Here is a 10222-nt window from a genome sequence, read left to right as displayed (position 1 = left end):
TTGGGTTCTTGTTTTTCATCATGTTGGAAAAGTTTAACTTGCGTGTTTTGGAGAACATCAGGTAGGTTTAGTGTCGTTTTGGGGTGGATCTATGTTTTTTGGGGATTTTCTTCCAGTTTTGGGGGTGATTCCGTTCTTGTTTGGGGTGTTTTTGACTTGTTTTGGGGTCTCCGTTGGGTTTTAGTTGGATTCTCGTTGGTCCTTAAGGGAAATGGGAGTGGATTGTGGGTTTTGAAGAAGATCAGGTGAGTTTAGGGTGGTTTTGCGGGGAAATTCATAGTTTTTGGTGTTTTTTCTTCTGATTCAGTTATTTTTGGGGGTGTTTTTGACGTGTTTTGGGGTTTCCGTTGGGTTTCGTTGAGTTCCTAATGGGTTTTATGGTGGTTGGGAGTGGACATTTGGATTTGGAGAACATCAGGTACGTTTAGAGTGGTTTTGGGATTGGATCCGTGCTTTTTGGGGTTTTCTTGTTTTTTGGGGGTGATCCTGTTCTTGTTTAGGGTGTTTTTGACGTGTTTTGGGTTCTCCGTTGGGTTTCGTTGGGTTTTCCGTGGTCATCATGGTGGAAAAGTGTAAATTGTGGGTTTTGGAGAACATCAGGTAGATTTAGGGTGTTTTTGGGGTGGATCTATGGTTTTGGGGGATTTTGTTCCAGTTTTGGGGTGATCGAATTCATTTTTGGGGTGTTTCTGACGTGTTTTGGGTTCTTCGTTGGGTTTCGTTGGGTTTTCCGTTGTCATCATGTTGGAAAAGTGTAAATTGTGGGTTTTGGAGAACATCAGGTAGGTTTAGGGGGACTTTTGGGGTGGATTCATGATATATGGGGTTTTCTTCTGTTTTTTTTTTTTTTTTTTTTGGGGGGGGGCGATCCAATTCATTTTGGGGGTGTTTTTGACGTGTTTTGGGGTCTCCATTGGGTTTCGTTGCGTTTTCCGTGGTCATCATGGTGGAAAAGGGTAAATTGTGGGTTTTGGAGAACATCAGGTAGGTTTAGGTTGGTTTTGGGATTGGATCTATGGTTTTGGGGGATTTTCTTTTGTTTTTGGGGGTGATCCCGTTCTTTTTTGGGGTGTTTTTGACGTGTTTTGGGGTCTCCGTTGGTATTCCTTGGGTTTTCCGTGGTCATGGTGGTGGAAAATTGTAAATTGTGGGTTTTGGAGAACTTCAGGTAGGTTTAGGGGAATTTTGGGGTGGATTCATGGTATTTGGTCTTTTCTTCTGTTTTTTTTTGGGTGATCCTGTTCTTTTTTGGGGTGTTTATGACGTGTTTTGGGGTCTCCGTTGGGTTTTAGTTGGGTTCTTGTTGGTCATCATGGTGAAAAAGTGTAAATTGTGGCTTTTGGAGAACATCAGGTAGGTTTAGGGGGACTTTTGGGGCAGAGTCATGTTTTTTGGTGTTTTCTTCTGTTTCTTGGGGTGGTCCCGTTCTTTTTTGGGAAATTTATGAGGTGTTTGGGGGTCTCCGTTGGGTTTTGTTGTGTACTCGTTGGTCATCGTGGTGGAAAATGGTAAATTGTGGGTTTTGGAGAACATCAGGTAGGTTTAGGGTGGTTTTGGGATTGGATCCGTGCTTTTTGGGGATTTTCTTCCAGTTTATGGGTGATCCCTTTATTTTTGGGGTGTTCTTGACGTGTTTTGGTGTCTCGTTTTGGGTTTTCGTTTGGTTCATGTTGGTCATCCTGGTGAAAAAGTGTAAATTGTGGGTTTTGGAGAACATCAGGTAGGTTTAGGGGGACTTTTGGTGTGGATCTATGGCTTTTGGGGTTTTCTTTCGTTTTTAGGGTTTATCCCGTTCTTGTTTTGGGTGTTTTTGACTTCTTTTGGGGTCTCCGTTGGGTTTCGTTGGGTTTTCCATGGTCATCATGTTGGAAAACTGTAAATTGTGGGTTTTGGAGATCATCAGGTATAGGTATCAGATCATAGGTTTAGGGTGGTTTTGGGGTGGATCTATGATTTTGAAGGATTTTCTTCCAATTTTGGGGGTGATCCCTTTCTTTTTTTTTTTTTTTTTTTTTTTTTTTGACGTGTTTTGTGGTCTCCGTTGGGTTTCGTTGGGTTTTCCATGGTCATCAATGTGGAAAAGTGTAAATTGTGGGTTTTGGAGAACTTCAGGTTGGTTTAGGGGGATTTTTGGTGTGGATCTATGTCTTTTGGGGTTTTCTTTCGTTGTTGGGGTTGAACCAGTTCTTTTTTGGGGTGTTTTTGACGTTTTTGGGGTCTCCGTTGGGTTTTGTTGGGTTCTCGTTGGTCGTTAAGCTAAATGGGAGTGGATTGTGGGTTTTGAAGAAGATCAGGTGAGTTTAGGGTGATTTGGGAGGGAAATGCATAGTTTTGTTTTTTTTTTTCTTCTGATCCAGTTCTTTTTTGGGGTGTTTTTGACGTGTTTTGGGGTTTCCGTTGCGTTTTGTTGAGTTCCTAATGGGTTTTATGGTGGGTGGGAGTGGATTTTGGGATTTGGAGAAGATCGGGTAGGTTTAAGGGTTTTCTTGGGGTTAAATCACGTATTTTCTTCTGATCCGGTTTGCTTTTGGGGTGTTTTTGAGGTGTTTTGGGGTTTCTGTTGCGTTTTGTTGAGTTCCTAATGGGTTTTATGGTGGTTGGGAGTGGACTTTGGGATTTGGAGAAGATCAGGTAGGTTTAGGGTGGTTTTGGGATTGGATCCATGCTTTTTGGGGATTTTCTTCCAGTTTTGGGGGTTCTCCCGTTCTTTTTTGGGGTGTTTTTGACATGTTTTGATGTCTCTGTTGGGTTTTGTTGGGTTTTCTGTTGGCATCTTGGTGGAAAAGGGTAAATTGTGGGTTTTGGAGAACTTCAGGTAGGTTTAGGGGGACTTTTGGGGTGGATTCATGGTATTTGGGGTTTTCTTCTGTTTTTTTTTGGGGAGATCCTGTTTTTTTTTTTTTTTTTTTTTTTTTTGACATGTTTTTTGTCTCCATTGGGTTTCGTTGGGTTTTCCATGGTCATCATGGTGGAAAAGGGTAAATTTGTGGGTTTTGGAGAACATCAGGTAGGTTTAGGCTGGTTTTGGGATTGGATCTGTGCTTTTTGGGGATTTTCTTCCAGTTTATGGGTGATCCCTTTCTTTTTTGGGGTGTTTTTGACGTGTTTTGGTGTCTCCTTTTGGGTTTTCGTTTGGTTCATGTTGGTCATCATGGTGAAAATTGTAAATTTTGGGGGGGGGAATTTTCTTCCAGTTTTGGGGGTGATCCCGTTCTTTTTTGGGGTGTTTTTGACATGTTTTGGGGTCTCTGTTGGGTTTTGTTGGGTTCTTGTTTTTCATCATGTTGGAAAAGTTTAACTTGCGTGTTTTGGAGAACATCAGGTAGGTTTAGTGTCGTTTTGGGGTGGATCTATGTTTTTTGGGGATTTTCTTCCAGTTTTGGGGGTGATTCCGTTCTTGTTTGGGGTGTTTTTGACTTGTTTTGGGGTCTCCGTTGGGTTTTAGTTGGATTCTCGTTGGTCCTTAAGGGAAATGGGAGTGGATTGTGGGTTTTGAAGAAGATCAGGTGAGTTTAGGGTGGTTTTGCGGGGAAATTCATAGTTTTTGGTGTTTTTTCTTCTGATTCAGTTATTTTTGGGGGTGTTTTTGACGTGTTTTGGGGTTTCCGTTGGGTTTCGTTGAGTTCCTAATGGGTTTTATGGTGGTTGGGAGTGGACATTTGGATTTGGAGAACATCAGGTACGTTTAGAGTGGTTTTGGGATTGGATCCGTGCTTTTTGGGGTTTTCTTGTTTTTTTTGGGGTGATCCTGTTCTTGTTTAGGGTGTTTTTGACGTGTTTTGGGTTCTCCGTTGGGTTTCGTTGGGTTTTCCGTGGTCATCATGGTGGAAAAGTGTAAATTGTGGGTTTTGGAGAACATCAGGTAGATTTAGGGTGTTTTTGGGGTGGATCTATGGTTTTGGGGGATTTTGTTCCAGTTTTGGGGTGATCGAATTCATTTTTGGGGTGTTTCTGACGTGTTTTGGGTTCTTCGTTGGGTTTCGTTGGGTTTTCCGTTGTCATCATGGTGGAAAAGTGTAAATTGTGGGTTTTGGAGAACATCAGGTAGGTTTAGGGGGACTTTTGGGGTGGATTCATGATATATGGGGTTTTCTTCTGATTTTTTTTTTTTTTTTTTTTTTTTTGGGGGGGGGGTGATCCAATTCATTTTGGGGGTGTTTTTGACGTGTTTTGGGGTCTCCATTGGGTTTCGTTGCGTTTTCCGTGGTCATCATGGTGGAAAATGGTAAATTGTTGGTTTTGGAGAACATCAGGTAGGTTTAGGTTGGTTTTGGGATTGGATCTATGGTTTTGGGGGATTTTCTTTTGTTTTTGGGGGTGATCCCGTTCTTTTTTGGGGTGTTTTTGACGTGTTTTGGGGTCTCCGTTGGTATTCCTTGGGTTTTCCGTGGTCATGGTGGTGGAAAATTGTAAATTGTGGGTTTTGGAGAACTTCAGGTAGGTTTAGGGGAATTTTGGGGTGGATTCATGGTATTTGGTCTTTTCTTCTGTTTTTTTTTGGGTGATCCTGTTCTTTTTTGGGGTGTTTATGACGTGTTTTGGGGTCTCCGTTGGGTTTTAGTTGGGTTCTTGTTGGTCATCATGGTGAAAAAGTGTAAATTGTGGCTTTTGGAGAACATCAGGTAGGTTTAGGGGGACTTTTGGGGCAGAGTCATGTTTTTTGGTGTTTTCTTCTGTTTCTTGGGGTGGTCCCGTTCTTTTTTGGGAAATTTTTGAGGTGTTTGGGGGTCTCCGTTGGGTTTTGTTGTGTACTCGTTGGTCATCGTGGTGGAAAATGGTAAATTGTGGGTTTTGGAGAACATCAGGTAGGTTTAGGGTGGTTTTGGGATTGGATCCCTGCTTTTTGGGGATTTTCTTCCAGTTTATGGGTGATCCCTTTATTTTTGGGGTGTTCTTGACGTGTTTTGGTGTCTCGTTTTGGGTTTTCGTTTGGTTCATGTTGGTCATCATGGTGAAAAAGTGTAAATTGTGGCTTTTGGAGAACATCAGGTAGGTTTAGGGGGACTTTTGGGGCAGAGTCATGTTTTTTGGTGTTTTCTTCTGTTTCTTGGGGTGGTCCCGTTCTTTTTTGGGAATTTTTGAGGTGTTTGGGGGTCTCCGTTGGGTTTTGTTTTGTACTCGTTGGTCATCGTGGTGGAAAATGGTAAATTGTGGGTTTTGGAGAACATCAGGTAGGTTTAGGGTGGTTTTGGGATTGGATCCGTGCTTTTTGGGGATTTTCTTCTAGTTTATGGGTGATCCCTTTATTTTTGGGGTGTTCTTGACGTGTTTTGGTGTCTCGTTTTGGGTTTTCGTTTGGTTCATGTTGGTCATCCTGGTGAAAAAGTGTAAATTGTGGGTTTTGGAGAACATCAGGTAGGTTTAGGGGGACTTTTGGTGTGGATCTATGGCTTTTGGGGTTTTCTTTCGTTTTTAGGGTTTATCCCGTTCTTGTTTTGGGTGTTTTTGACTTCTTTTGGGGTCTCCGTTGGGTTTCGTTGGTTTTTCCATGGTCATCATGTTGGAAAACTGTAAATTGTGGGTTTTGGAGATCATCAGGTAGGTTTAGGGTGGTTTTGGGGTGGATCTATGATTTTGAAGGATTTTCTTCCAATTTTGGGGGTGATCCCTTTCTTTTTTTTTTTTTTTTTTTTTTTTTTTTTTTTTTTTTTTTTTTGACGTGTTTTGTGGTCTCCGTTGGGTTTCGTTGGGTTTTCCATGGTCATCAATGTGGAAAAGTGTAAATTGTGGGTTTTGGAGAACTTCAGGTTGGTTTAGGGGGATTTTTGGTGTGGATCTATGTCTTTTGGGGTTTTCTTTCGTTGTTGGGGTTGAACCAGTTCTTTTTTGGGGTGTTTTTGACGTTTTTGGGGTCTCCGTTGGGTTTTGTTGGGTTCTCGTTGGTCGTTAAGCTAAATGGGAGTGGATTGTGGGTTTTGAAGAAGATCAGGTGAGTTTAGGGTGATTTGGGAGGGAAATGCATAGTTTTGTTTTTTTTTTTCTTCTGATCCAGTTCTTTTTTGGGGTGTTTTTGACGTGTTTTGGGGTTTCCGTTGCGTTTTGTTGAGTTCCTAATGGGTTTTATGGTGGGTGGGAGTGGATTTTGGGATTTGGAGAAGATCAGGTAGGTTTAAGGGTTTTCTTGGGGTTAAATCACGTATTTTCTTCTGATCCGGTTTGCTTTTGGGGTGTTTTTGAGGTGTTTTGGGGTTTCTGTTGCGTTTTGTTGAGTTCCTAATGGGTTTTATGGTGGTTGGGAGTGGACTTTGGGATTTGGAGAAGATCAGGTAGGTTTAGGGTGGTTTTGGGATTGGATCCATGCTTTTTGGGGATTTTCTTCCAGTTTTGGGGGTTCTCCCGTTCTTTTTTGGGGTGTTTTTGACATGTTTTGATGTCTCTGTTGGGTTTTGTTGGGTTTTCTGTTGGCATCATGGTGGAAAAGGGTAAATTTGTGGGTTTTGGAGAACATCAGGTAGGTTTAGGGGGACTTTTGGGGTGGATTCATGGTATTTGGGGTTTTCTTCTGTTTTTTTTTGGGGAGATCCTGTTTTTTTTTTTTTTTTTTTTTTTTTTTTTTTTGACATGTTTTTTGTCTCCGTTGGGTTTCGTTGGGTTTTCCATGGTCATCATGGTGGAAAAGGGTAAATTTGTGGGTTTTGGAGAACATCAGGTAGGTTTAGGCTGGTTTTGGGATTGGATCTGTGCTTTTTGGGGATTTTCTTCCAGTTTATGGGTGATCCCTTTCTTTTTTGGGGTGTTTTTGACGTGTTTTGGTGTCTCCTTTTGGGTTTTCGTTTGGTTCATGTTGGTCATCATGGTGAAAATTGTAAATTTTGGGGGGGGGAATTTTCTTCCAGTTTTGGGGGTGATCCCGTTCTTTTTTGGGGTGTTTTTGACATGTTTTGGGGTCTCTGTTGGGTTTTGTTGGGTTCTTGTTTTTCATCATGTTGGAAAAGTTTAACTTGCGTGTTTTGGAGAACATCAGGTAGGTTTAGTGTCGTTTTGGGGTGGATCTATGTTTTTTGGGGATTTTCTTCCAGTTTTGGGGGTGATTCCGTTCTTGTTTGGGGTGTTTTTGACTTGTTTTGGGGTCTCCGTTGGGTTTTAGTTGGATTCTCGTTGGTCCTTAAGGGAAATGGGAGTGGATTGTGGGTTTTGAAGAAGATCAGGTGAGTTTAGGGTGGTTTTGCGGGGAAATTCATAGTTTTTGGTGTTTTTTTCTTCTGATTCAGTTATTTTTGGGGGTGTTTTTGACGTGTTTTGGGGTTTCCGTTGGGTTTCGTTGAGTTCCTAATGGGTTTTATGGTGGTTGGGAGTGGACATTTGGATTTGGAGAACATCAGGTACGTTTAGAGTGGTTTTGGGATTGGATCCGTGCTTTTTGGGGTTTTCTTGGTTTTTTGGGGTGATCCTGTTCTTGTTTGGGGTGTTTTTGACGTGTTTTGGGTTCTCCGTTGGGTTTCGTTGGGTTTTCCGTGGTCATCATGGTGGAAAAGTGTAAATTGTGGGTTTTGGAGAACATCAGGTAGATTTAGGGTGTTTTTGGGGTGGATCTATGGTTTTGGGGGATTTTGTTCCAGTTTTGGGGTGATCGAATTCATTTTTGGGGTGTTTCTGACGTGTTTTGGGTTCTTCGTTGGGTTTCGTTGGGTTTTCCGTTGTCATCATGGTGGAAAAGTGTAAATTGTGGGTTTTGGAGAACATCAGGTAGGTTTAGGGGGACTTTTGGGGTGGATTCATGATATATGGGGTTTTCTTCTGTTTTTTTTTTTTTTTTTTTTTTTTGGGCGGGGGGGTGATCCAATTCATTTTGGGGGTGTTTTTGACGTGTTTTGGGGTCTCCATTGGGTTTCGTTGCGTTTTCCGTGGTCATCATGGTGGAAAAGGGTAAATTGTTGGTTTTGGAGAACATCAGGTAGGTTTAGGTTGGTTTTGGGATTGGATCTATGGTTTTGGGGGATTTTCTTTTGTTTTTGGGGGTGATCCCGTTCTTTTTTGGGGTGTTTTTGACGTGTTTTGGGGTCTCCGTTGGTATTCCTTGGGTTTTCCGTGGTCATGGTGGTGGAAAATTGTAAATTGTGGGTTTTGGAGAACTTCAGGTAGGTTTAGGGGAATTTTGGGGTGGATTCATGGTATTTGGTCTTTTCTTCTGTTTTTTTTTGGGTGATCCTGTTCTTTTTTGGGGTGTTTATGACGTGTTTTGGGGTCTCCGTTGGGTTTTAGTTGGGTTCTTGTTGGTCATCATGGTGAAAAAGTGTAAATTGTGGCTTTTGGAGAACATCAGGTAGGTTTAGGGGGACTTTTGGGGCAGAGTCATGTTTTTTGGTGTTTTCTTCTGTTTCTTGGGGTGGTCCCGTTCTTTTTTGGGAAATTTTTGAGGTGTTTGGGGGTCTCCGTTGGGTTTTGTTGTGTACTCGTTGGTCATCGTGGTGGAAAATGGTAAATTGTGGGTTTTGGAGAACATCAGGTAGGTTTAGGGTGGTTTTGGGATTGGATCCGTGCTTTTTGGGGATTTTCTTCCAGTTTATGGGTGATCCCTTTATTTTTGGGGTGTTCTTGACGTGTTTTGGTGTCTCGTTTTGGGTTTTCGTTTGGTTCATGTTGGTCATCCTGGTGAAAAAGTGTAAATTGTGGGTTTTGGAGATCATCAGGTAGGTTTAGGGTGGTTTTGGGGTGGATCTATGATTTTGAAGGATTTTCTTCCAATTTTGGGGGTGATCCCTTTTTTTTTTTTTTTTTTTTTTTTTTTTTTTGACGTGTTTTGTGGTCTCCGTTGGGTTTCGTTGGGTTTTCCATGGTCATCAATGTGGAAAAGTGTAAATTGTGGGTTTTGGAGAACTTCAGGTTGGTTTAGGGGGATTTTTGGTGTGGATCTATGTCTTTTGGGGTTTTCTTTCGTTGTTGGGGTTGAACCAGTTCTTTTTTGGGGTGTTTTTGACGTTTTTGGGGTCTCCGTTGGGTTTTGTTGGGTTCTCGTTGGTCGTTAAGCTAAATGGGAGTGGATTGTGGGTTTTGAAGAAGATCAGGTGAGTTTAGGGTGATTTGGGAGGGAAATGCATAGTTTTGTTTTTTTTTTTTCTTCTGATCCAGTTCTTTTTTGGGGTGTTTTTGACGTGTTTTGGGGTTTCCGTTGCGTTTTGTTGAGTTCCTAATGGGTTTTATGGTGGGTGGGAGTGGATTTTGGGATTTGGAGAAGATCAGGTAGGTTTAAGGGTTTTCTTGGGGTTAAATCACGTATTTTCTTCTGATCCGGTTTGCTTTTGGGGTGTTTTTGAGGTGTTTTGGGGTTTCTGTTGCGTTTTGTTGAGTTCCTAATGGGTTTTATGGTGGTTGGGAGTGGACTTTGGGATTTGGAGAAGATCAGGTAGGTTTAGGGTGGTTTTGGGATTGGATCCATGCTTTTTGGGGATTTTCTTCCAGTTTTGGGGTTTCTCCCGTTCTTTTTTGGGGTGTTTTTGACATGTTTTGATGTCTCTGTTGGGTTTTGTTGGGTTTTCTGTTGGCATCATGGTGGAAAAGGGTAAATTTGTGGGTTTTGGAGAACATCAGGTAGGTTTAGGCTGGTTTTGGGATTGGATCTGTGCTTTTTGGGGATTTTCTTCCAGTTTATGGGTGATCCCTTTCTTTTTTGGGGTGTTTTTGACTTGTTTTGGGGTCTCCGTTGGGTTTTAGTTGGATTCTCGTTGGTCCTTAAGGGAAATGGGAGTGGATTGTGGGTTTTGAAGAAGATCAGGTGAGTTTAGGGTGGTTTTGCGGGGAAATTCATAGTTTTTGGTGTTTTTTCTTCTGATTCAGTTATTTTTGGGGGTGTTTTTGACGTGTTTTGGGGTTTCCGTTGGGTTTCGTTGAGTTCCTAATGGGTTTTATGGTGGTTGGGAGTGGACATTTGGATTTGGAGAACATCAGGTACGTTTAGAGTGGTTTTGGGATTGGATCCGTGCTTTTTGGGGTTTTCTTGGTTTTTTGGGGTGATCCTGTTCTTGTTTAGGGTGTTTTTGACGTGTTTTGGGTTCTCCGTTGGGTTTCGTTGGGTTTTCCGTGGTCATCATGGTGGAAAAGTGTAAATTGTGGGTTTTGGAGAACATCAGGTAGATTTAGGGTGTTTTTGGGGTGGATCTATGGTTTTGGGGGATTTTGTTCCAGTTTTGGGGTGATCGAAGGTGTTTCTGACGTGTTTTGGGTTCTTCGTTGGGTTTCGTTGGGTTTTCCCGTTGTCATCATGGTGGAAAAGTGTAAATTGTGG

General features: G+C 42.0%; 1 long non-coding RNA gene across 3 annotated transcripts; it reads left to right on the top strand.

Moving 5' to 3' along the window:
- The first annotated feature begins 931 nt into the window (after positions 1-931).
- Positions 932-10004, top strand: LOC309890732. Of its 3 annotated transcripts, none has more exons than XR_014319442.1 (3): positions 932-1168; positions 2113-4437; positions 5748-8753. It is a non-coding gene; the product is annotated as an uncharacterized lncRNA (long non-coding RNA). The 3 variants fall into 3 exon arrangements; XR_014319441.1 differs by lacking the exon at positions 932-1168 and adding an exon at positions 8824-10004 and having other exon boundaries at positions 1369-4437; positions 5748-8078; XR_014319443.1 differs by lacking the exon at positions 932-1168 and having other exon boundaries at positions 1369-4437.
- The last annotated feature ends 218 nt before the right edge of the window (positions 10005-10222 follow it).

This window comes from Aythya marila, assembly GCF_965140915.1.
Source record: "Aythya marila genome assembly, contig: HAP1_HAP1_SCAFFOLD_430, whole genome shotgun sequence".
In the NCBI taxonomy this organism is placed as follows: domain Eukaryota; kingdom Metazoa; phylum Chordata; class Aves; order Anseriformes; family Anatidae; genus Aythya; species Aythya marila.
The sequence above is the reverse complement of the archived record's forward strand: the minus strand, read 5'-3'. Positions and strand labels throughout refer to the sequence as shown.